Source organism: Harmonia axyridis, chromosome 2 (genome assembly GCF_914767665.1).
Source record: "Harmonia axyridis chromosome 2, icHarAxyr1.1, whole genome shotgun sequence".
Taxonomy (NCBI): domain Eukaryota; kingdom Metazoa; phylum Arthropoda; class Insecta; order Coleoptera; family Coccinellidae; genus Harmonia; species Harmonia axyridis.
This window is the reverse complement of record NC_059502.1, coordinates 51,103,991-51,131,275: the sequence shown is the minus strand read 5'-3', so window position 1 is coordinate 51,131,275 and position 27,285 is coordinate 51,103,991. Positions and strand designations below refer to the sequence as shown.

Sequence of the window (27,285 nt, the reverse complement as noted above, 5' to 3'; positions counted from 1 at the left end):
CCCTAGTCATCTGACTGCTTTTTCCCATTCAATTTTCTGATTATCGATAATGATTTTGCCATGGTCTTATTTCTTCGCTTTATTTGCTTTATATGGCTTCAATCTTATCTGAGTTGATCTTTATTCGCCATCGTTGAAAGTAGTTCTCTACAACATGTAAGTCTTCTTGGAGTTGTCTTATCATGCTTTTTCGATTGGAATAATATATTATGTCTTTAACCTTCTTGCATATTGATATTGTGTCTATAGCTCGAAATTATCCGGTTGACAGAATCGCTTTGGATTATTTCCATTATTTGTTCTGATTCTTTTCTCTGGAAGTTTCTTAGTCTATGGACCAATCGTAATCCAAGCCTTTTTTAATGGATTGCCAATCCATATAATGTCTGTCAAACTGAACTCAACTTGACATCGATTATTATAACAACATTTCAATAACCTATCCTGTCCGGTATTTGTTCTGTTATATGGAATAGACACAAATTCCAGAAATTTCATTGGAACCGTTCCCGGCGTTGTTGAGTTGAAAAACACACAAATAAATAAAATAGTATATTCTAACACAAGTTGCAGAATGGGCTCCTATTCCAACACGAATGCGAAATTCGAAAACGAGCGACGAAGGAGCGAGTTTTCGAACGCAAGAGTGTTGGAATTGCCTTCTGCAAGGAGTATTAGACGATATTTTCTCTATTTCAGTCAAGTTTTGTGAAATATTGTCGAAATTTAATGAAAAATTCAGATTATATACATCCTAGTGACTTTTGTATTGTATCTTGGCAGTTGGTGTGACTGTTACGAAAATTGACAGATTACGGAATTTGAATCGTACGTTCCAAATTTTCAAATAATTCACAATTACGCATTAAATTCGTGAATTATGTCTGACGAAATCGACTTAACACCACCAGAATTAAGAGAATTTGCGAATAATATTGCACATCATTTCATTATATCCGAGATTATATCCAAATTATATTATATTGACAATTTTTGACGTTTGTTGAAATATGATAGGATTGTCAGTCAGTATAGACAACCAGAAAACGAAAAATATATCTGAAAAAGATGCTGTAATGAGTTCATTATAGCACTGTTTTTAGAACTGTAATGAACTCTTTACGATACTGAAATAGAGAAATAACTATATTGGTTCAATTAGAAATACTGCTATTTACTTTCACACTCTAGAAAAATATCCCAACTTTATTAATCGACGGACTATGTCGATCTCTCAGCTGTATATTGTTCTACCATCTATGTTGACCTACGGGTTATGTAGATGTACGGTGCCTACTAGTTTTAAAGATTTTCAGATAATTTTCTAATCTCTGGAACCTTTAGTTCAAGTGAAAAAACCTTGGAAACTATATGATGATATTTGGATCTAATAGCTAGTTTCATAGCAGTAATTTGATAATTTCTCAACATTCTCCTTGAGTATCCCTATCCTAACTGTAAACTACTACTTGATCGGCAGATCAGAGTATTATGAAATCCACAAATACCTAAAAATTGTTTAGGCATCGGCTTTTGTCGAAACAGTCCGCAATGCGGTCCTGTAAAATTTCCGTTTACGTCTTCACACCAATCTACTTCTTTTCGCTTTTTCAAGTAGCGCCTCTCGACTGAAGCTGTTTTCTTACCGGCAGCAATTGCTCATTATGGTCTTTTATTTCTGGACAAAGTGCATATCACCACCACTACGAAACTGTTCACCTCTTTACCGTCGAAATTTTAGACACTTGTTGTGAGTGCTAGGCTTTTCCAGTTTCATCCCTTCTCTTTTCCTATCGATTGCTTTTCATTCCCTTGAGAACAGGGGTTTCCTGACATTCTAATTATAGTTATTTAAACTTGAAATAAAGCTCTAGGGAAGGGTTTATCCTCGAATATCTCTGTACCTACCTGACTTCATGAAATAGCGTAGATGAGAAGAGAATAATATAGAATTTTATTTACTTTTGTTGGTTTGTCTGTATACGCTAAGTTGAATAGATTTCGTTGCAATTTCTTCAGATAGATTTAACCCATCTATACAACATTCAGGACTTGTTCCATCAAAATCCGATAAAAATAAAAAAAACTCATCGTCATTTAAAAAAAGCCTTTTTTACTCGGTTAAGATGAATTGGAGCATCCAAAACAACATTAAACAATAGACTTAAACATACTCCTTTTGTAAAAATGTAATTGATCAACTTAATTAAACATCATCGAACAATGAAAAGCTCATTAGTGAATGATTTTCACGGAATAAATAGGTTGTATCAATTATGAAAACAAACGCAGCCAAGTTAATTTGGTGAATTATTTTAGGGGCCATACTATTCTTGATAATGATTAAAGATCTGGATGAAGTATTTGACCAGAACAGCAAACTTTGCAGATGATACCATCATTTAGTAGCAGTCATTTACATCAATGAAACAAATATTGAATGCTTTGAACTATACACATCAGCTGAAGAACGGTTTAGTCAAATTGACTTGAAAATAAATGACAAAAAACAAATAGAAGGATTTCCAATAAAAGATTTCATTTTGGTACTGAAAAAAACAATGGATGTTTATTTCATAGTATAGAGAAAGGCGAAGGAAAACGATATCAGCCAATTGACAAATGTTACGGTTGCAGCACCATATCTTTTTCATAGAATTCACCATGACCAATTCACAAATTTGCGGCTATGTTCTTGATAACTTTCCATCTTTAAGGTTTTGAAGCGTTTGTAGGGCATTGGCATAGATCTCATCTTTCACGTGGCCTCAAAAAAAAAAGTCTTGACCTGTAAAATCAAAGGAACTCGGAAGCCAAATGTGATCACCCCTTCGAAAAACAACATGGCCTGAAAACTTTTGTGGTCCTTATGTGGCACATAGCGCCGTCGTATTGAAAATAAACGTCGTTCACATCAATATTTTCCGAGATATCTTCCAATTCCGGCCTTAAAAAAAACATTAATTCATTCACCGTGACAGTTGCATCATTTTCAAATAAGCAAGGTCTAATCACATCTCTCATCACTTACTTGTCCCAGCAGATCGAATTTTTCCACCAGTTTCACTTTTCGCGTCCAAGAAGGTGCTTCAAGACGTTCCATATGTGCCTTTTATTAACTATGATTCTAAAATTTTCACCATATTTGCCGTGAATTTCAAATATTTCAATGTGTTGTTGAAGCTTGACTTGAATTGTTATTTTTTGTGCTCTCGTACTCCGAAAATATTTCTATATATCATTTTATTTTCATTTTATATTTCACGAATCAAATTGTTTTGATCTAAAACTTCACTTTTTAATTATGTGTTTTTTCTTGTTGCAGGTAAGGCGAACTGAAGATTGACAAGAGCTAATTGCCGAAGCAATAAACATCAGAAGATCGAACGGTATACCTTTATACAATGTGGAAAAGCCAAATGGAATAAATTCATTAAATTGGTTACTGTATCGGGTGTCTCGAATTCGTTAAGCTAGAAAAAAAAAGAAAATTTGGTAATGGCGTGAAATGAAAAGTTCTCATAACTTCTTTATTACTGGTTCTATACAAAAATATTCTAGATACACTTTTTTCAGTAAAATCATTTGTTCTTCATTGTAATTAGTTCTAAAGTTATGATATATACTTTTTTTTTCAAATATTAACCATTCAAAATTGTCTAAGAAATAAAATCGCTTTTTTCCCTATTCAAAAATGTATAACATGATATATAAATTTCTTATCAAACTATTAAAATCTTCAAAAATTTCAGTTTAAGGAGCGAAATAAACCAAGTGGCCAAGTGCCTATCTATGATAATCTGTGAACTTCAGATAATTAAAATATTCGGTGGCCACCAAAGTCTCCGAATTTACCACCGTTAGATTTTCTCAATATTTTCAAATCTATAAATGTTGTACTGACCGAAGAAATAATTTAAAGGTATTAAATCCGGAGACCTTGTAGTATTATTGAAAGCAGTAACATTTCTGAATAGAGACCTGTCACACGAAGCATCACAACCTCATACTTTCCATTTGAAAAGTTGGAGGTTGTACCTGTATCCCGAAGGAGGTTGAAGGTGAGGTTCGCATTTTTACGAAGAAGAATGACAATTTGAAATATAAATTCGACGTTTTTGGGGATTTTCCATAAATATGTGCAGTAACCTAAATAATTAATTCATTCCATTCGGCTTTTACACACTCTATAAGTTTTTCGCAAAGTGAATATCTTTCCTGGATACGACTCTGGCCTGCCCCTAGGAAAAAATATGCCGTTTGCGAAATCAGGGTGCTGATGTCGCATCAAAAAACTCACGGGGAAATTTGCCAATTTCATAACCCGCTGATTTCACAAAGCCTGCATCGACTCGGGTCCCCTGAAGCAGAGAGAGGGATAGACTGTAAACACACTCCCGGTCCCGTTTAGACAGAAATCTGGGGCACTTGGTCGATGGCCTTGTTTACGTTCTTATTTTGCCAAGTATCGGGACTTCTGTCGGGTCGAATCGTTTATCATCTCGTATTCAACTTAAACTCGATACTGCTTCTTTTGTTCTTTGCAAGAGTGGAAATTTCTTGTACTACGGAATTCCCACAGCAAATAATATTCTTCATTATCAATAACAAGGGTTACTTTTTCTTTAGTTCATAAATGAATTGTTTTCGACCAAATCTGTTCATTTGCCTTTTAGTTATATAATCTGTTCTTGGTATCTATATTATCTTCTTCTATAAAGTGGAGTATTTAATATTTATCTACTAATTTTAGGTTGAGAATCACTATGGCAGAAAAAACATCAGCTTTTTCTTGTGTATAGAGTTTTCTGAGATGAACAATACAATTTAAAATGGTTATAATTGCTACGCTGTGTATTAATTTTTGAAATTTCTTATGTCATTTGTATTTAGCAGGTTAGGCCATTTCATCATGGAAAGTTACACGCTTCAATAACGTTTGGACTAATAACTTATAGACATTGTTCAATTGTTTAATCGAAATCTTTGCTCATTTGTGAATACCCAGAGCAATTCAAGAAGTACTAATGGAAAACATTATTCAGTTAATTGAATCACCTCTCGTCGTATTGTAAACAAATTCGAATTTTCTTGACACAACAACTGCTAACAAGTGCTGAGCCTTACTTGGTCCATTCCCTTTTAAAAACCCTTTATGAAAATCAAAAGAAAACAATACTCAACACCAAAACTTCATCGTTTTTATTGACCGTTTGAATTTCCTATCTCGAGAACTCTTTAACTTCTATAAATTTCCAATGTTAAGAACCAAGAAATCTTATTATCATTTTTCGAGAACTAGACTATAAACAAACACAAATTTCGAAGTGGGTAATGCTAATACGTCCCTGAATACTTTTTTACGAAATCCTCACCTCAGTCGTTTCAAATAATTCTGAAAAGTTCTTTCTCAGTTGAATTCAAAACTAAATTAATGCTGGATTTAAAAGATTCATTGCTGATAAATATCACATAGAAAAATTTTCACTAGACTCAAAGAGTAGATTGTGAATAATTAAAAAACAAAATTGATTACTACAAATTTGAGGAAGTCAATTGCGTTTCATTCAGTTTAATAATGAACTTTCACTGCCGAAAGAAGATAACATCAATAATAACACAATTTCTGCGAACAAACATTAAAGATTGGAAACAACAGTCCATCTACGCTGTAGATGTAGAAGGGGTATGAGCATACACACAATACTGTCAACAGAAGAGAAATTCCTGAAAACGAGATACGAAAATAAGTCAAACAAACCTTGGACAACAAAGGAAATACTTGCTCTAATGCACCAAAAAAGTATTTATTTAAATAAAGATTTAAGATCTAATATCAGGAATATCAATGCCAAAATGGAGTTCACACCGCCCAAAAGAAGGGCTAATCTTTACTAGAGGCTCTCAAAAACGATCAATGAATTTCCGCCAATGAAGGATCGAGTCCATTCAAAAGTTGGAGAGTTGAAAGTGATAGTTAACGTATTGCCAATTGTTTTCAATTAATCTAAAATAGCATGAGGATATATTTTATTGAAAACCTTGATGTGATTGATAGTGGAAGGATTCTCAGGCATTCTCTTTCTGCACAGTTGATTTTTTTTTGGTTCTTTTGGTTCTTTTTCTTTCAAAAATCAAGAAGTTTATATACTGCATAGGATTCAACTTGTTGCCATGGCAATGGGATACTTACTTACTGGACTATCATTTGTTTCATTTCAAGTGTCCAATTTTTCAGACGCTGTTTCTCATGGTTCTACGTTTTTAGAGAATATAAAAAGGCATAGAGTTTTTCGATAACTTGGATGACAAGTTTTTGTATTTAGCTGCCAGTTTCTGAGGTTAGTCATGTATTAGTGTTATAATGCTTGGAAGTTTAGAAACTCAATTGTTTATGAATTATATTTGAACAACAATGTATCAAGTAACAACATCAATGTATACAATGTATAGGTTGACATTAATATTTGTCTGTCCTCTAGGAGACTATGATTTCAAAGTGGACAGCTTAGTATATAAATACTATTCTATGTCTTAACGTAGTGCCAACAGATAGTGAGCCTTATAGGGAGAAAACCGAATGACCTTCAACCATCCGATAATAATCGATAACCGAAAGAGTCATATTCGTTTCCCAGGCTTTCATAGCCGGGACTTAGTTTCCGGGAAATCCGATGAATCGAACCGTGTCGAAGCCGCCAAGTCTATTGAACGCCCGTCAAACCTCCGTTCTTCCATCAAACAAGCAATAACGGCCAGCGACAGCAATTTTCCAAGGGGCACCTACTGCTACGCAATCATCATCCTGGAAAATAATAGTCGCAGAGGAGTCACCTCCGCAGGACCGCAGCCCTGAGTCAATTATGTTGACCTCTTAGCCATCAAGAAGACGTAATAGGCGTCATTAAGACATTTCACGGCCGCGTAGAGAAAATCTCCTTCAATTCGGGCGCTGGATGAACGTTTCCTTGAGGTTGAATTGCGTAATGGCGTAGGAAAGTGGTGGGGGAAGACGTGTCTACTCTCACTCTGACTTCACTAGATCTACCTCTCGAATGAAGTTTGAATTGCTAACAAATGTAATTTTTGAATGTTCTGAAGATGACAATAGCACAAAACATAGCTTGATAAGTTTCATTCAGACCATTTTCCTCAACAATAAAGGTTGAAAAATGGTATGCTGACTCTAAACGTGATGAAAGAATCACGTTCAAAGTCAGTAAAAAGTCTACAAAATAGTTTTGAGCGATAGTAAGTAGAAGTTGCGTAAGAGAACGGTAAATATTGATCCATATTGATACAAAAAAGGGAAAAGATAGAAGTAAAAACATATGGATAATGATCACCTCTTACTTGCGAGCAAATCCTTCTGCTCTTGTTGACATGAGGAAATCAACTGTTCTGGTTGTTGATAGTCCAGCAGAAATACACTGTCGTTTCTTCGAACTATTTAAATAATTGTTTAATTTTCCCCTTAATCTGACTTAAAAATGGCTTGAATTAAAAGCATACTGCAATACTTGAAACTTCTTTCTCTATTGCAGTCAGGCTATTAGCCTTTTACTGCTCAATCTCAATATAATTCACCTCTGGTGACCTATTTTGATCTGCTCTAGCAGGTGGCAATATGCCACTGAGAAGGTTAGGTTAATCGTTAGACAATCTCTATGACAGTAAGAGTTTGGTTTTAATACACACTTCCTAAGGAAGTGCCATCTACGGTCTTTTGTGTTTCCTAGGGGTTTCCTTATAAGAGGGTTTGCGTTATGCTCTTCACGCTCAGATCTTTGAGATGGTCGTCTAGGAATGGACCTACTGCAATATTGTGATTCTTTTCTTTTCAAGCTGGTTATTGAATATTATCGTTACTTCATTACCTGGATCTTAAAAGGGTGCAGCCTTGGCTCTAATCCATATCCATCATCATTAGAACTGCGTTCGATTTGAATGCATAACTTCTCCGACTTGAGAATATCTCCAAATTCTGGCGTCGTCCACACGGATCCAGGCCAACTGACATCAATACTTGTAAATTTTCTTTGAAGTCAAACGTCGCTCGAACATTACGGGTAGTCTTGTTTTTCAGCTTTATGTATTCGTCTCCATGGATTTTTTGTTTAAAATTTCTATGTGAGTGCAATAAATCACTCCAAATAGTACCTTAAATTCGTTTAGAGGGGTTTATACCACTTTACTTTCTCGTGATATGCTAAAATTCTACTACTCCTCCCTCCTCAGCATTTTTGAGATCCCAATACTTTTCAGGATGATTGAAGCAATCATTCTTCTGGTTTACCGTATTTTCCTATCACATGCAAGAATTCAAAATACGTTTTTACGTCTTCATTTCCGATTTTAGAAAAACCGTTTTTTCAGCATTTGACGAAACTTTCGTATAATATTTCATGTGAAAATTCATAAAAAAATAAAAGATGTATAATAGTGAAAACCACATGTGAATCTCTAGCGTAAAATAAAGTGTACTAATTTTTTAATTGATCGCTAAAACGGTATACACTCCTCTAAAGTATAAAGATAATTTTTTTTCGGGATAAGTTAAGAAAACTCGTCTTCCAATGCCGGACACTTATTACAATTGGTACCCCTTGCCAGGCAGCCCTAAACATTTATAATTACAATTTTACTTTCGTTATAGTATAAAGCTAAATTTTATTTTTATTTATGTTATTTGAGAACCTATAAAAAAATTGATTTCAATAGACGGAGAGTAATAATGTTGTTTACATCTTGCCTAATACATTGCGAGTCCGTTGAAAGTGCGGGCGAGATTGCTTACTCGATTGCGATCTTTGAGATATCGATGTTATATAAAGTAAAAAATGTTATTCTAATATTATAAAATACAAAAATATTATTATACATTATTATTAAACTTTCAGCTTCCATAAAATAACGAAGGTCATCATCATGAGATCATGCTCAATAATGTAAAAACTTTTTTGTCGTATTCAATGTTGATATTTGAATTTTTCAATAACAGAACCTGAACAAACTTTGGGATAATTAATTTATTACATGCATTATTTTATTTCCCCAGTTTCACTAATTGATCATATAAGAATTTTAAGTTTTCGTCTTGAAATCACTCTAATTTGTGTGATTTCAAGACGAAAACTTATAATTCCCTTTACGTTTGTAGGTAGAGTCAATCAATCAACAGCCTGTACAATTTTAAATTAGTTACCTACGTGCACCCCTCGGATCTATCTAACCACTCGAATTGTTCGAATAAAGAAACCGAGAATGATATCATCCGAGACCGCCCATTCGTTAGTTAGAACAAATTGGTAGTGAGTGGCCTATTGTTATCTGGAGCAATCAAGTGGTAACTTTTCGGGGTTGTACTCGTGAATAATTCGTGCCGAACAAGTTGTTGCTCGGCATACAGATGGTTCGCCCCGAGTACACTGGACGTTTTGCTAGACGAGTTTGCAACTTTAAATTGGGCATCTATCGCAGTTACCAACTTGAAACGCTGTTAGTCGGGGCGTCCTGGGATGTTGCAAAACACGGCCTGATATACACAATCCGGAGTTTTCACTTATTATTATACGCAGAGACTTTGCCAAACGGCAAATGGTGATATATCGAACGACGGGTCGGGCATAGAGTTCCGTAATAAATCTGCTAGGCGGCGTTAGTGGAAGTTCATATCGGGTGTGGGTATTAATGCTAGTTGGAATTTCATTATTCGAAAAGTCGATGATATGGAAATTGTGGGTGACTGGGAATGTTGAGGACTCGAAGGGTCCGTTGATGTGGGGGGGATTGCTTCGAGGGAAATAACATTTATAGAAGTGTGAAATGGAAGGAGATTTGAACAGTTTCGAGGAATTGGAAGTGTCTATGTTTCTATGACAATCTTTGACTTTTGAGTGTTGGTGATGTTCACAATTGAATTATTAGGAGGATAAACTATTATACCGAAAGAGTATAGTTAAGACTATGTTACTAAAAATTATGCAAATGAAGGAATGCTTTCAACTTATTTCCATCCAGCCTTTCTTCTCCATTGGAATGATTATTGACAATATAATATACATTTTGCAGTATGGCCCAAATTTCAGATCAATAACTTTGGCATCAGATATAACAACTTTCTCCATGAAAAAAGTTCATATAAACAAATATCTCAATAATCTCAGTTTTCGAGATGCAGGGTGTTAAGGTTTGAAAAAAAACACTTTTTTATTTATAACTCTGGTATTTTTACATTCATTGTTTGAATTTTTAGATATTGTAATCAAGATAATGTAATTAGGTAAGTGTCTCCTGCCAAAATCACCCAGTGGCGTAGATATAAAGGTACGATGATCCTTTTCCTATTGAAAATCTACGCCACTGACATTTTTCCGAGAAAGTTATTTCATTTCTGAAATCAACAGAGTTTTACTCAAAGAAAAAGGTATCCTGAATTTTTTTCATAAAAGGATAGTGTTTGCTTTATACTCGATTACCTCGAAAATGGTTCATTCTATGAAAAAAATTCAAGAGAATTTTTTTTTTATTTATTTTCGTTGGCCTAGAATGTTTAAAGAAAAGGATCATCGTATCCCTGTATCTATACCACTGGATAATTTTGGTAGGAGATTATTACCTTATTCGAAAAATTACATTATCTAGACTTCAATACCTGAGTAATTTTCATAGAAGAATACAAGTCATTTCAATTACACCATGTATAATTCCAGAAAGTACACAAAAAATAAAAATCAAATAATATTTATATTTAAAAAAGAAACTATAAAAGTGGTACGATGTTTTTCGGTATCAATTGAGTCATCTTAAGGAGCCGATTTTCAGGTAGAACAAAGTTTGCTATATACACTAGTTTTTTAATGATTTTAGTCATTAAACTATGTAGGGGTTATGTTGCGTTTTCCATGGCATTTAACTGGTCGTGGGAGTCTGAATTACTCATTTGGAAACTTCAAATAATTTGTGCCTTGTATAGAAAAGGAATGAAAGCTAGCTAAATTCTTTTTTATCCGTGTCATTAATTCTTTTTTCCATACGATTGATTCAGTTCAAAAATTCGACTGTGATTTTACTGTGAGAAGACTTTTGCGATATAAAATTTCAGTATAAAAAATAATAAGGTAATGATAATCATCCTGAATACTATGAAAGTACTGCGAACACATAATTATCAGATTTTTCTGTTACTTCAATTTATTTTTCAAAAATAATGAAAACAATGTTATAACAATTATCTATCCCTCAATTTCTTGAATGAAGATATGCATAAATACTTCATTTAGCATACACTCGATCTCCCGAGTTCAGCAACAACCCTTTTTTCTTGAGCCACTCAAACTCTTCTGAAATTTATAATGAATCGAATTATAACCAATTTTTAGTTTATGAAATTTCACATACCTTCTGTGTTCAGCAAATAAACTGCAATAAAAATAGCCATAAAATATAAAAAGAAATTGCTATTCCACATGACTGTACAATTTACCAGGTTTTCACCAGAGTGGATACAATGCTTTCTAGCCTCGATTCGAATTGAAACTGAAATGTTATTTTATAGCTTTTTCGCCAGTGAAATATGGTAAATTCGGTAGTTAATTCACAAGGTGATTCGGCGCAGAATGTCACTTGGCGATTGCTGTTCAGATAAGTAGTTGATTGGCAGAAAACCTGGAACCGAATAGCTCATAATATATCGATAAAATAATGAAATATCATTGACGTGATCATTTCCATATGGAAATTCAAACGTTGATAGTTGTGGTCTACTGCTCACATAAACATTTTACGAATTTTCAGGTATAATTGAATCGTAGTTATGCTTCAACAATTTTGCTTTTAGTTCATTATTATTGATTGGATATCATTTCGAATCTGCAGAAATTCTTCACAAAAAATTATTAACTTCAAACAATAAAGTTTGTGTAGATGAAATCTCAGTATTAACAGGAGAAATGTAACCGGTGCATCATTTCAACGTATGATACAAGAGTACAAATAAAAACTTCAGCAAAAACTCTTTTCCCCGTATAGGTATAGTGATTGGTTCACAAAATAAGCTGACGTATTTATATTGAAGGGCTTCCTCTTCATTCAAACAAAACCTCTTTCATCCTTCCTCCTTCCTCCTGACGTCATATCAATTATAATAATTAAGACTGAAATAAAAAAAAAGAAAGAACCAGAAAGAAGTAATGAATGTAATAGTTTCCATTATATTGATTTAAAGTTAGCAACTCATTCTTAAAAAGAATCTGAAACTGAATGGATAACTTGGACACCACCATGCAAGTTATGAATTGAACAACTATCCAAGTTGTCAATGGTTTCTTCCACGCCACACTCACATAGGGAGCTTTCAATAGAATGCCATTTGAACGGCCATAACTAGTCCTAAATAGATTTGAAATACATAAAATTTTCTTGGGAACATGGAAACCTGTAACTTTCTATGAAGGAGCAACGATTAGACTTTAGTTCAAAACATTACAAGAACTTCTTTCCGAAGACCAAATTTCCTTGTAACTCTCATTAGATTGAAGAGAATTTTGAATTCATAAAGGTTTACGTGACTTAAATTTGGGAGGTTGGATACAATTGAAAATAAGTTTGGGTAGAAATTAAATTTATCCCAAGATTTCTTGACTGCAACCTGTCTACGAATATGAGGCGGAAGTATATGTGATAGCACTGGCAACCAATGTGAAGGTGTAGGTCGAATAGTTCTACTGACAATTTTCATAGAAACGGTGAGCTGTGCATCAATTTTATGAACATGAGCAATCGAACAGAACAACAGTATTCAGCAACATAAAAAACCCAGGGCAAAGCTGCAGTACGAAGAGTGCTGGCATCAGCACCCCATGAAGAACCTTTCAAATTGTATTATATATATTTTGGAATGGGTGAAGTTGATCTATAAATAAGTGATCCTCTACAAAGTACAACATTTCATTCAATTTTATTATCTTTTTCCCACGTTGTTTTCCGCATGGAAACATAAAACGTTAATCTGGAGGATCTGATATATGTGGCTGAACTATTTGGGGCAGCAAATATTTTCCCGACATTCTCGTGCTTGTTTTTTACGTAGTCGTCCACTCCGTCTACATCGTTTCCTCTTTGTTCGATAAACGGTGAAAATGCCTAGGATGCAACGCTTTTGAAACGCGTTCCTGTTAGAATATGCGCGGCGGGGTACATTGTTCCCGAATAAATTAGTGAAATTCCTACTTTGTTGCCGCTGGATACCCTTGAGGACCTCGTATTTTCGTACCTCGTATTTTTACAGGTAGTTTCTCGATGTACGCTGGCTCTCCACCGTTCCATTATGATGAAGAAGTTGTATGGTTTATTGAAGTTTCTGCAGTTCTTGTTCATTTTTCATCCTTTATTCAGAATTTTTAAGCTTCTACAAGTTTTTTTCAATGACAAAATGTCGTACCTAGAAGTTATCGTTGAGTTAATATGCTATTTAACAGTATTAGAAATATATTCAATGATATATCAAAGATTATAGTGTATACTTTTAAGCAGAACGGTTTTTTTTCAGAGTTTGAGAAACTTTAAATAATAACACAAGATAGAAATATTGTTGAAATTAATTATTTATTTATTAAAGTCTAGTAGATAATTCTATGGCATTTATTTTTTAAATTAAATTTTTTGACATATATGTTCGCCACGTTTACGAGTTACATAGTTCATTCGATCAGTCCAATTTTACACTACTTTTTCCAAAATATCGGGCCGTATAGCGTCAATGGTAGCTTGAATATTGACTCCCAATGCTTCAAGAGTTGCTGTATAATCGGTATGAATGAATTACTTAACATAAAAAATTACTTTACATAAAAAATCCCTATAAAAATAAATCGAGGGCCGTTAAGTCGCACGAACGAGGGGGCCACTATTAAATAAATAAAATAAAATTGTCATTAAATTGATTTTGCAATAAATTGCGCTCTGTATGGTAAGTCTTGATGGAACCAAATGTCGTTGATGTTTGGATGATTAATTTTTAGAAACAAAAGATCAGTCAGCTTGGCTTGATAGCACTTTATATTCACCGAAACCGCAGCACATTTCGAAAGAACTAACGACTGATGATTCATGATGAATTTCCAAACCTTACCGAACAGAAATGTCAACCCATATTGACATTTTCAACTGTTAAATCATAGACAACAACCATCAATACTTCTCATGCAATTAAAAGAACAGCCGTTTTAATTTTACTAGTACTATTATTCTCAACTTCGATATTTCCATTTTTTTTTTTTTTTTTATAACCTCACTCGTAATACCTTGAGATGTATATAAACAACCTTTTATTGTGACTATCAAAACCTCATGGGTTGAAGTGATAGATATGAAGATTAATTTCATTTCATATTGAAAAATTTTAAGTTTTGGAAAAAATCATGGATACAACTTAAGAGGGAACACCACCACGTGGTTGCTCAGTTAAGACGAAATTAGAGGTATTTCGTCTTACAAATCACCGATTCTTATGTGGTTATCACATAAGTTCCTCAAACAATAATCTACATGGAAGAAAGTAAATATTTTTAATTTACGAATGAAAGAAAAAAAATTTTTTTTTGTTAATTTTTTTGCGTTTTTCGCAAAAAAATTGATGATATATTTTTGAAATATTCGTGAAAAACAACCTACCAAAAATCATTACCAAAGAAGTTAAATTATTATTCCGTAAAAATCGTCGTACAGTGCTGCCCTCTACTCATTTACTTCCATAAAAGAAAAGAATGAAATGAATGTACAACTTCGAATACCGTGCATCGAGAAGCGCCCGAGGAGAACTGAATGGGTACCAAAGTTCAACGGATACGCGAAAAACCACGAGGTGGTAATCCCTCTCAAATAAAATTATTTTGTTCGCGTTTGCCAGATTTCATGCCGCGTGGCAAATTCGAAATTCGATACTATTTCAACTATGTATAGATACATGTAAATAGAGAAGTAAACATTAATTTTAATTTCCAATTTCAACCTTGAATCGTTAGAAATCAATGAAAATTATCTCATCATATATTTTGTAATGATTATCGAATGGTTATCAGTTAATCACAAAAATAACTCACAAATTCAAATGTTTTCAACGAAACTGAGTGTTTTTTCTCTTTATGAGAATAGTGTTGTGTGGTCTACACTGGAACTCTAAAATTCGTCATGAATCTTGCTATTTTTCTTCTCGCCTGAAATAACGTGCCAATAATAATACGAAGGATAGTGAAAAGGCAGTAAAAATGGAATTATCCGAATCTCAAAGTTAATATAGCGACAACTGTACAGGTAAAATGGCTGTATTAAGAAATTACACGTCGCCAAGTCTCACCGTTTATACGATCTAGCGTTAACTTTATACCGCTTGAATAGCGTAAAATGTTATTGTCGTATCGCCGGGATATTGTGTTATTGTCGCAATAAGCACTCCATTATCGAATACAATTGAAATATGGAACTATTTGGACTAAATGTTTAAATAAAATTGTCACTCTTAGGTACCTTCACCTGACTTACAAATAAAAGAGAATCGTGAATATCCTTCACATTCTTGAAGACGATAGGAGCTTTTGCATGTTTGTTATTCCAGTTTAAGAATATGTATAATATAACGTTTCGATTCACTGTATTTCCATGTGAATTAGGCAAATTAATAAATATAATTTGGAACAATTTTCGCAATTTCGACAGACTGATCTCTCAATACTTGCCTATATTAACATTTGAATTGTAGTGATTCTGTTTCCTCACAGATGGCGCTATGGGTTTTCGCGAAACACATACTTCGGCCCTGGCGGATTTATAGGTATTATAACGTTGCAACAGAGTCACCTCTCTACAACGTTGTCAGAGGATGTGTCTTAGGCAGAGCTCTCTGGATAACCTAACTGAAGAGTCCACCAGCAATCTCGGGACAAAACACAAACCCCTGATAGTGGGAGCACCTCTAAACTTGGCTCTAGAAAAACTCGCCAAAGAATATTTAAAGATAGAGAAGCAACATAACAAGGAAATCGATAGTTTCAATGATTTATTACCGAAAGTGACTTTTTGATATCCATTGAAAACTTCACTTTCAAATTGAAAATTAGGGCAGCAAAAATTTCGGCGCGAAAATTCGAATTACGTGACTTCGTTTAGTTTTTGTGCTCTTTTTAAATCTAAGAACTGATTTACATCATTTCTATACACAGGGTGTTGTTTCAAGGATACATTCGTTCGATGAACGGTAAGTGATCCACTTACTGTTCTGTTTATCTTTGTAACCTTTGCAATCCAACAACGCGGTAACTAACAAAAATCGTTTTTCCGAATAAGAAAGCATTGACAAATACCTAGTTGATAAGTTATTCGTTTGAATTTCATATTGGAATTTATTTTAGAAGATATTTTCTTTTACGATAGATTCACTTTTCTAATACATTCTCCGTAATGTCTATTAGACCAATAAATATTATTATTATTAATATTGGAAAACCCTATATATTTTCACGATAACGACCATATTCTCGGCCGGAATAAATGACGAATGTACAGATTACTGCTAAACAGAAACAATTCCCATACAAATTAAGCCAGACAAACGAAACAAGAAGATCGCGAAGTTTTCTTTGTGCGCCAATCTGAAAATATCAGAACGAGCGTTGTGGTATTTTTGAACGTCCGTGTAGCCTTCAAGCGGATTATATTTCAACGTACAAAGAGAATTGAGACCGATTTACGAATGAAGTTTAGAAAATTCATTCATCTCTCAACCCGACAAAAATCCCTGGAAGTGTTATCCCCTTTGTCGAAACGCGCGGGGAGAGTAGTAATGTAATATATTTTTTTTGTTGAGCGTAACATCAGTGTAAATAACTCGGCGGATATATTTCGTGAATCTTTTGAACGAGCGATGAGAGATAAATTCTATTATGGAAACGTGCTTACCCTTTATATTTCGGTTAATCCAATTATTATGTTCTCTCTATTCCTCGCTTGGAATGATTCAATTTGAGTTTCGTGCAGGGAGCACTCACCTGCGAACAAAAAGAGAATCTGAAAAGTTAGGGACGCCGTTGACAATCGTGTGGGTAATTGATTTTATTCAAATCGAATTTCTATTTAACACCTCGGGTTGTATTATTTTCAACCTTCTTCTTTCAGGATCCTTCTTTCATGTCCATGTCCAGAATGCAGGGGCAAAAACAACACCTATACTTCTGGCGATTGTTCGTATAATGTTTCATAATTCTATTTTTACTTTCTATGATTTTTCAGTTTTTTCTGCTATCTGGATAGCTGTCACTTTTGAAGCTGCCATCTTTTGACATTTGACAAATTAAAGGACGATAAACCTTCCAACAAAGCTCTGGAATTGTTAAAATTCACAATTAAAATGGTGAATATTCTGCATATATTAGAACACATTTTTGTAGTTGTGAAGTTTCCAAACTTCACGACCTAGTGAAGTTATCCTTGAAATTGTGATGTGAATATTGCTGCTGCAGACCATAGTGGCTATATTCGTCGATTCTTGGGAATAAGGTAATCCACAAACGACATAACATTTTATTTTGAATAAAGACTTAGGTCTAAAGGCTTTCAAAGTTCAGTTAATACAAGAATTCAACAACGTCGTTTCTTCACTGATTGCGGTATATCAAAATGATCCGGATTATCATCGAAAAATCATCTTCAGTGATGAGACATATTTTCAACTCGGAGGCTATGTTAATGAGCAGAATTATCGCAGTTGGGGTTCGGAAAATCCAAGAATTATTGTTCGGAAACCTCTCTATTCTCAAAGTGCCATTGTATGGTGAAGTATTCGGGCTGATTTTGTGATTGGACCTCACTTGTTTAAAAATGAGGCTGGTGTAACTGAAGATATTGACCTTTACCTTTAAACCTTTTTCTTTGGAACCCCGTGAAAAATAAGTTTTATGCGATATTCCTCCACAATCGATTCAAAACCTTAGATATGAAATTTGTAAAGTTATGGAGGACAAACATAAGCATATGTGCAAATTGGTCATGGAAAATTTCAGAAACGGGATATAGTGCTGTAACCGTAGCTGTGATGGTCATTTGGCTGATATCGTTTTCCATCGTTAATGACATACCTTCCTCTTTACAATGAAATAAACATCCATTGATTTCTCCTGAAATATATTCGTTTTTTTTTCTTGTCAAAATGAAACCTCTTATAAACATAAAAACTTGAAATTTTCAAGAATTTCGGATTTCGAATATCACAATTAAAATGGACATTTCACTGCATAGTTTCGAAATGATATATTCACGCAATTTGGTTCTGGCGTGTTGCACCAAATTATTTCGCAATTTTAAATTTTTCGAATGATTTTTTTGCTCTGAGTAAAAAGTCAAGAAAAAGTTGCAAAGAAGGTTGATGCAACTGTCTTTAGCATTGGTCTACGCATATATCTTTCACTTTTCAAATTTGACAAAATTCTAAGTGAAAAATTGCAAAGTTTGTTGGTGCAATTGCTCATTAATGAAAATTGCATGTGATTGACTATGGGTTATTAACTCGCACCTACAATTTAGACATTTGTTAGTTTTTACCTATTAATTGTGACATTCGAAATCTGAAAATAAAATTGAAATTTCTACTTTTTAGTTTTCCGTTCGATACAGACGGACGATATAGAATTTGATCTCGAATACAGATCATTAAGTCAAATCTTATTGTTTGAGACCAATCTCATTTCAAAAATTGTTCAAACTCTAGAGACGAGCCCTCAAAAAAAGAAAATGTAGAATAGATCACGAAAGTCTGTTAGAGACATGAATTTCAATACGATTGTACCGAAAATCTATTCTTCTCTCAGAGAGTCATTTGTCATTTTCAATATGCGAATTTTGTCCCCAACATGAATTATCAAATTCGACATAAGGTGCGCGGAAATGAAAACATATCAGTGTTTCGATATTTCACAATTCGCCGGTTTCCCCAAAAAGAAAACACCTTAGGTTCCATAGTGAATCTACGTTTCATAGTTACTCGAAATTTATGGAGATTAATACCTAAATATCTCAGAAACTCAGAAATAAACTCGCCAAACGACGTGGAACAGCTGATGATAGTAGGAGCGCAAAAGTTGCCAAACCTTGTATTTCAGTAGGTAGATAATGAATATTCTGCTTGATATAACTCAGACAATTAGGGTGAATATCGAACTCCAAATATGCAAATTTACATATTCAATTGAGAATCACTCAAATGAGTATATTTCATTCAATATAATATACATTCATAATGATATAATAAAATTGTGGATTTTGAAATACAATCACAATCCGACGTCTTCTATCCATGTTTGGGACATGTAAAAATTGTGTATACTCTATCTATGTTTATTATTACTCTATGATTCTTCTCCATTTGTTTTTAATAACTTACATCATCTATTATAATCTGTCCTGTTTTTATCAACTGAAAAAAGAATACCAATTCAGAAAGTCCTGAAATGATATATTCACGTGATACGGGCCCGCAGGTCCCCGATCCAATCCTGTCTTTCTGCTCCATTTCCGCTCCGGCAGTTATATGGAGTATCATTATTGTTGGAATAGTAAATCGACTGTTTTGAGTGGGCGGAAGAAGCGGGGATCGTTGATTCATCCCCGGAATGCACGACCCCAGAGTAGGCCGGGGGGATGAAAGGGACAACCAGCTGATCCCAAAACATGGGGACGGTCCCAGGACGATTGCCCGAAACGATAGTCACGTGACTCGGTGTCGACCTATCTGAACTATGAGAGAGGATCCCCATTTTTGTGGCATCGTGCATTTTCCGATCTTTCACGTGTATTCGGTTCATAATTTTCCATTTGACATTGTTCGGGGATTGATATTTGAGGCTCTCACCGGGAGATTCTCTATTCTCATGAAATAGTCTTGTCATATAATTTTTCTTGTGAAAAAAAACTAAAAAATAAAATGCAAAGTAATGGTGTCAGTAGTAGTAGTAGCATCAATTTTATTGGTGTCTTGGTCGTCTTCGACTCGGATTTTAGATGCCACCAGCAGTCACGCTTCTTGTTAAAATATTACTTAGCAACGTGTTGTTTCGATATTTTTCGAAGAAATAAAATGGCCTCATGATATTACTTACGATCTCACAGTAATGAACATAGATAGAGGGAGCATATGTCATTTTCAGTGAGCAAATTTTGTCACCAACATGAACTATCAAATTTGAAACGATATTTCACTAAATTGATAAGTTTCTCCACGAAGAACGCAAAGTATCCCATAGTAAATCAAAGTTTCATATTAACTCAAAATATTTTGAAATAAAAGCTAAATATATCAGGAATTCAGAAAACAAACTTCAAGCGCGCCAAACGACGTTAAACAACCGATGACACTAGAAGAGCAAAAGTTTCCCAACCTTGGAATTCAGTAGGTAGTTACAGAAAGTAATAAATATTCTGCTTTTTATAAATTCGACAATTAGGAAAAAAATCGGATTCCAAATATTCAAATTTGCCTATTTAATCGGAAATCACTCAAATAAATACGTATATTTTATTCTATATAATATACTTTCATAACTTTATAGTAAAATTGTGGATTTGAAAATATATCACAATCCGCCAACGTAATCTAATTATGTTGGGGACATGTCTGAAAATTGCGTATACTTCTTCTATCTATGTTTATTACTCTATGCTTACGACTTTTTCCCTCGTCTTAATTTTCACCCCTCACAAACGCTCAATTTTGAATCACAAATGGTTTCTGGATGAAAAAACAGCAACTGTCAGCAGTTTTTTTCAGTTTACCCGCGGCAAAACCTAACTGCTTTTGTCACCACAAATTAAAATACTTAATACCGATATAATCATTATGTTTCAGGTTCGACTGCCTATTAGACGAATCTGTAAATGGGTCCTATTTGAAATCTAAAAATTTGGAATATTAAATTGATCGTGATTCACTTTTCAGCTAAAATAACTCTCGAATTATTGAATTCCGGAGAATAATCATGTGTGAATACAAACCTCATTTTTCTCCGTAGAATCCAAGGCAATCATAAAAAAGTAAGGGTCTAATTTGAAAATCGAGGGTTTTGATTAAATTTCATTCAGAATTCAATTGTTTCTTGAATAGTTAATCGATTTTGAAAATTTCAACTGGGTTGTATACAAAACGTAAATGACTTCGGATCTAGCCAACACTCCACATCTCTTTCCTATTCAAAAATTTGGACTTTGATGCCACCTCCATGGGGGTGGTTTTTTCCGAACAAACTTATGATGGAAATTCAACTCTTCAAAACAGAAGTTGACCCGTTTTTTTTTCAAATATTCGGAAATTCTTCGTTTCGGCGTTCTGTGATGGTCAAATTTTTGTTGGGACACCCTGTATAAATATATATCGTTAAAATTTCACATCAAGCCATCGTAACATATGTAATCGTCGCTCGCATAATTCGACTAGTTACGACTGGTAATTTGATTACCCTCTAGCATAATTCGCGTATAGCGGCTGAATCATCAGACAGTAAAATTTCATAATAGAGGCATTAAAAGTTATTGGCGTCACCCTTCGGCGGTGGTAGGAACCGAGTTACTAGTTCACCCGCACTCCCGTTATAATTGAACATTCAAATCGGAGAAATAATGCTCCTATCCCGATTAAACAGCCCTCTCATTATTTCACACAGTTTCCCTAGAACACAGAACCTGCTATCTCATACTCGCACCGTTATTGTCGACACTGCCATTGTACTCTCTGCCGTCTGCACCTGATGTCGATAATGTGTTTCAGTTGGGAGTTCCATAATTGGGTGCACTGGAAGAGTCATGTTATGTCTTCCGTTAGCCAAACTCTACTCGGTATTTACGTTTTCGTTCTGGTAGTCTTTTCATTTCCATGCCAATTTTGTTCGGTGTTTGGGAATGATCATTGCGAACAATACAAATATACAAAACTAGCTTACGGTAGCGTCCTGATTAGAATTGAAAATTAGGTTGATGGAACTCTCGAACAAACTTCAGTTGGAGTTTTGCACAAACTTGATGAAATCTGAGGGCAAGAATGTAGACAAATATTTTCGATTGGTGCCACGCAGCTCTACCCTTTTTTAGAGTTATTCCTAGCATTTTTGATGTTTTATTTTCAGAATGGATGGACGTGGATTTTTTGCTCATTTCAATAGATCAAAATAAATCAAAAGGCATATTCTGGTCCTGAAAAGCTAGCGAATAGCTATGAAAATCAAGATAAAAAGTGAATGCTAGGTTTTTCAGCTCTTGTGAAATACCATAAACTATTCACGTATAAAAATTTACAGAATATTACAAATGTAAAATCATGATTATGTCAAATTTTTTGAGTTAAATCCCAAACCTAACCTGTAAAAATACATTTTCTTTTAAAATTCAACTTTATTCGTCAATATAGCCACTGTTTTTGGTTGAATCGATCAACTGTAATTCTATTAAATTGGGATAATGAAACACCGGATTTCTTAACTAATATATTGAATTTGGGTGTACAAGAAATGTGTTTACAAGGTAACATCTACGAGCGCTTTGGATTTTGCATACCAAAGCGCAATCCAAGTCCCTGATTGGTCCACGTCTTCATTCCTTGCCCTAAGATGTGACTTCAGGATGACCATATGTAGCGCCAATGTGGCGCCAAGGATGCTCTCGTTCTATTTTTAGACCTCGCTGTACCTGCTGGGGTTGGATTTTCGACCTAAATGCGTATCTCTGAATATTCAACTGCCCGTAAAGTTTGTGTGAAATTCACTTGACGCAACAGCCACCTTCAAGAGTGACACTCTAATGATCCTCTAACATTTCAGTACCTTTTCTGTAGAAATATTCGTCTTTGCATTATAAATAGGCTTTAATCCCAGCAATTGCTTCCTTATTACAAATATTTTATATCTGTAAAAAGCCACTAATCACTGGGGGCCAAATCTGGATAATAAGCTGGATGGTCCATCAGTTAGAAGCTTGATTCATTTATGAGTTTCTTCGATTTGTGACAGGGAGCATCATCTTGAGAATTTTCTTCTTTGGCATTTGACGAAGTTTTTCTTGCTTCATATGAAATATTCACTGTTGAAAGTTTCAACTTCGTCAAAGTAATCAATGAATAATATACGATGCACATCCCAAAAATACGGATGCATTAACTTTACCAGCTTATGTTTGAGATTTTGGTAGCTCATGAAAGCTTTCACCGACTGTTTTCCAATCAGTTTTTTTTATGTTTTCCGAAACCATTGTGAAATTCAGGTGACTAGAGGGTTCTGTATCAATGATGGTTCTTCAAACACGTTTAAATTCTCCAAACCTCTTTTTAACCTTAGTTGTCGATGCAGCAGCCATTGCTTCGCTTGCACACTACTATTCTCATAAAAAATTGTTTTATCAATGCCTACATGAAACTTGTTTTTTACCATTTTTCAAACAACAACAAATGTAGCGTTACTTGAAGATTCGTAATCAACCTTTTGTTACGACAGTTTTAAAACATATCTTTTGAAGCTAAGTGTTAACGATAAAAAGTGATATGGCACTGTTCGCCAGAATTGAGTGACGTACGGTATAAAAATATAAAAAATATTCATTCGAACTCGATACCTTTCGTTATTGTGATAACACGGTATAATACAGTCAATTTTCCGGCAGTCTTTTCCATTGTGAAAGTTTTCAAAATTGAGAGAGGATTTTTCCGAATGCTCCCCTGATCTCCTCTGAGTCGATTGCCGTGATTCGGCCACACAGGAAACGAGTTATCGATTTTAGATTTGCCTAATGTTTGGTCATCTGTGCGCCCGATCTGATTTATCTGGATTACCTTCTCAAGCATCTCTTTACACGCATCTTATATACTTCAATCTTCTATCCCTTCAAAGTGAGACGGAGATTTTTTTGTGTCTTTCAGAAGGCTATATTAGCTTTACGAAGTATCTAAGCTTTCAGTTTATTATCTTCGATAAGGTACCTGGATTGAAAGTTTTTCAGCCGTTCAGGATATATAAGTTCGTCCGTTATCTACAAACTTTTTTGGATGCTGTCTGCATGAAATCAGTTGAAATCTTGGTTTCTACTCCACATAGTAACAGATAGACTATAGAAGATAATGTATTGGGCTGAAAATAATAATAGGAATGTGGAAATGAGGGTTACCATGTATATTTATATTTTGCTTTGATTTCATTCTGAATTAGTCGATTAATGCCAAAATGAGGTAATTATCAAAATTATGATATCGTTGTGGCAAAACCTTGAATATTCGATATATTTTGATGATATTCACTTTTTTATTTGGAAAAAACAATTCCAAATTGACAAAATATCAAAAAACCAACCAAAGACAAAATAATTCATCAAAAACTATACAAATCTGATGAACGGTGAATAAATTGAATCACTGAATTAACCTGGAGACAGACGTACGTTTCGAAATTTTTGTATTCTTAACTACATTTTGTTCTCATCGGTGTCTTATAGTTCAAAAAAATTACTGAATTTCACTTCAGGAATTGTAGACTAATTGATATAAATAGTTTTTCTAGTACAGATTCACTAAGAAAACATTTGCAATAGGTAGTCATAGATCTCTCTTCCTCTTATGTGAAGTAAGTATACAATCAGCATTCACAATTGGCTCACTTAATTTCAAATCAACTTGTGATCGAAAAATTCCACCTTCCCTAGTTAATATTTCTTGTTGATATAATTTTTTTTATCTAGAAATACATTCCCAATTTGAAAAAAAAAAATAAATTATTCGAAACTGCATTTAATATTTCTTCTTGATATATACTCTTTCATCTGGAAATACATTTCTAAGGTAATTAGAATATTTCTTATTTTGTTTCTTTGGTTTGATAGCATGCGCAAATTAAAAGATATTAACCGACACAGATGACCGGGTCAGTACATAAGATAGACGGGAGATAGTTATCGAACACATTGTTACAGTGACGAAAGAAGAGTTTCATTTCAGAGCTGTTTTATTTAGTTGATATAATTTCAATAATTATATACAACTGCTAAGTCACGCTACACATTCCCATTTTGAAAAAATTTGAATTATTCAAAACTGTACTAATTGGGTCAAAGATTAATACATTGAATAACTGAATTGATGAAAAGACAGCCGTACAATTCAAAATTTTCGTATTCTTCAATAAGAATTTTTTCATTTGTTCCAGTATTTCAAATAAGTTACTGAATTTTACAAACTTGGATATTTATTTCACAAACTTAAATTCTAGGCAAATTGAGAAAAACTCTTTCTGTGGTACGGATTTAGAGAGAGCAATTTAAAAAGGAATTCATGGTCTTTTTTACTCTTCTGTGATATAAGTATACAAATCAACATGTCTTCATATTTTGGTCTATGTTGAATTTAATCGATGAATGATTACTTCAAATTATGAATTATAAAAGTTGAATGACCAAAATGATCACTTTTCAAATCAAATTAAGTCAAACTTTTTCATTATAACAAAAGTTACAATTCAATATAAGTTTTTTGTTTAGGAATGCAATTTTACATTGAAAAATTATAAAGATCAAACAAATGAAAAATGAATTAATTTATGGTTAGTTCTCCTTTCGCAATAAGAAACTACAGTATTAGTCTTCTTTTTTTGCTCTGTCAGTCATGAAACTGTCAGTTATAGGTACTGAAAAAAATACCTTTTACGACTCCACTGCAAAGACATTCGGCTTCGCCACAAAAAGTAGGTAATAATAATGGCGTGTGGAAAGTCATTCTGAAATATTCTGAATCAACTCCTGTGCTCTAGGATTCCGCCAGAGGTCTCATAACGTTTGAAAATAATCGTGCGTGGCATTCAAGGACCATGTCCTGAGATATCTTCTGAGCTACGCAAATTTCGTATAACCCAAGGAAGCCTCGAGCTCCAGCTCGCTCCGAAAACATGCGACGTAGGCCAGACGTCATGCATAATAAACGTACTGATTTACAAACATGCCGTAACTTCTACCCCTCCGTTCCAATCGCCGTCCTCGCCATAAAAAACGATTCAAACTTTCTGAGAAACATCTTGTTGAAAAAACTCATTTGCCAGTGTGTAGCTAGTGCAGCGCAGCTTCTTGTCTCGTGCGACGACATATGTTCGATGGCGGCGTCAAATTGCCGCCCCGATATGTTACCGTGCTCCATTACACCGTGCATTATGAGACTTGGCAGCTACTTTCGCCTACGTGAGTTCGGAAATGACGGTGTGGCGGTGACGGTTATTTTTATGGATTATGGAGACACGTGATGGATTCTGGCGGAGGTGAAGGTGGCAAGATCGATAACTATGGCGGAATCTAATTATGTGAAGTTTGCAGAGCGCTCCAAATCTTCCGAAAACAGTATATTGATACATTGGTTTTATTTAACTCGAATTTAACAAACCGGAGATTCGGTAGAATATATCTTTGTTTGATTTTTGGTTGGAATTTCGTTCTTGTCTTAGTCTTCAATTTCTTCAGTTTTCAATTATATTCTTCATTTCGAAAAGTCATGCATTTAAGTAACATAAACATTCGTTAATGGAAGGTGTAGGACCCCAAAATATGTTAATGGAATTTTAACATTACGTAAAACCATTATTCATTTTTAAATCTTGAGTCGTCACGATTTCACCTTTGCCGCCATTATCGATGTTATCCCAACTAGCAATTTCATATTTTGTAACTGTTGCCAAAACGTTTTGAATGGTAATGTTATAAAATATCCTTGGTCTCGGAAATGTTTTCAATGCTTGTATACAACAGCTACTAGCGTAAAATTGGCACCATTTTATAAAATACATTTGTCTCCGTAGGAATTTCATAAAGCCTTCTAGTAACGTTACGAAACAATTTTATAAACATTCTGGCTGCTGCTAAAAAATTCATTAACGACATTATAAAACAGTTTCAATGAATATTTGCATAATACAGTATAAAATGTAATGGTTATATACCTAATATTTGGGAATCAACTAAAAACTGTTTTATAAGAGCTGTATAACTGACTTCATTAAACGTTCTGAAGTGAAAAAACGACATGCATTGCCATCTATAAAATCAAAATATTTTGTAATTGATGCCTACAGTTTCAATAAGTATATATTAATATAATTCTTTAGGAATGAGAAGACATAATACTGGAATGTCGGTTGGGTTTTCTCACTAGAGATTATATTCGAATCATACTTAGTTATGAAGTTTGAGACATATTTCATGATGACCGAAATGAACTTATGATGCAAATGAAAT

General features: G+C 34.1%; 1 protein-coding gene and 1 long non-coding RNA gene across 2 annotated transcripts in view; one reads left to right on the top strand and one right to left on the bottom strand.

Annotated features, from left to right (window-relative positions):
* Positions 1-27,285, top strand: part of LOC123672955 (Krueppel-like factor 6) — a 522,109-nt gene that overhangs the window by 314,222 nt on the left and 180,602 nt on the right. The gene's annotated exons all lie outside the window — the stretch shown is intronic.
* LOC123672957 lies at positions 11,273-11,671 on the bottom strand. Its single transcript, XR_006746393.1, has 2 exons — positions 11,401-11,671; positions 11,273-11,342 (listed from the first exon to the last, which is right to left on the bottom strand). It is a non-coding gene; the product is annotated as an uncharacterized LOC123672957 (long non-coding RNA).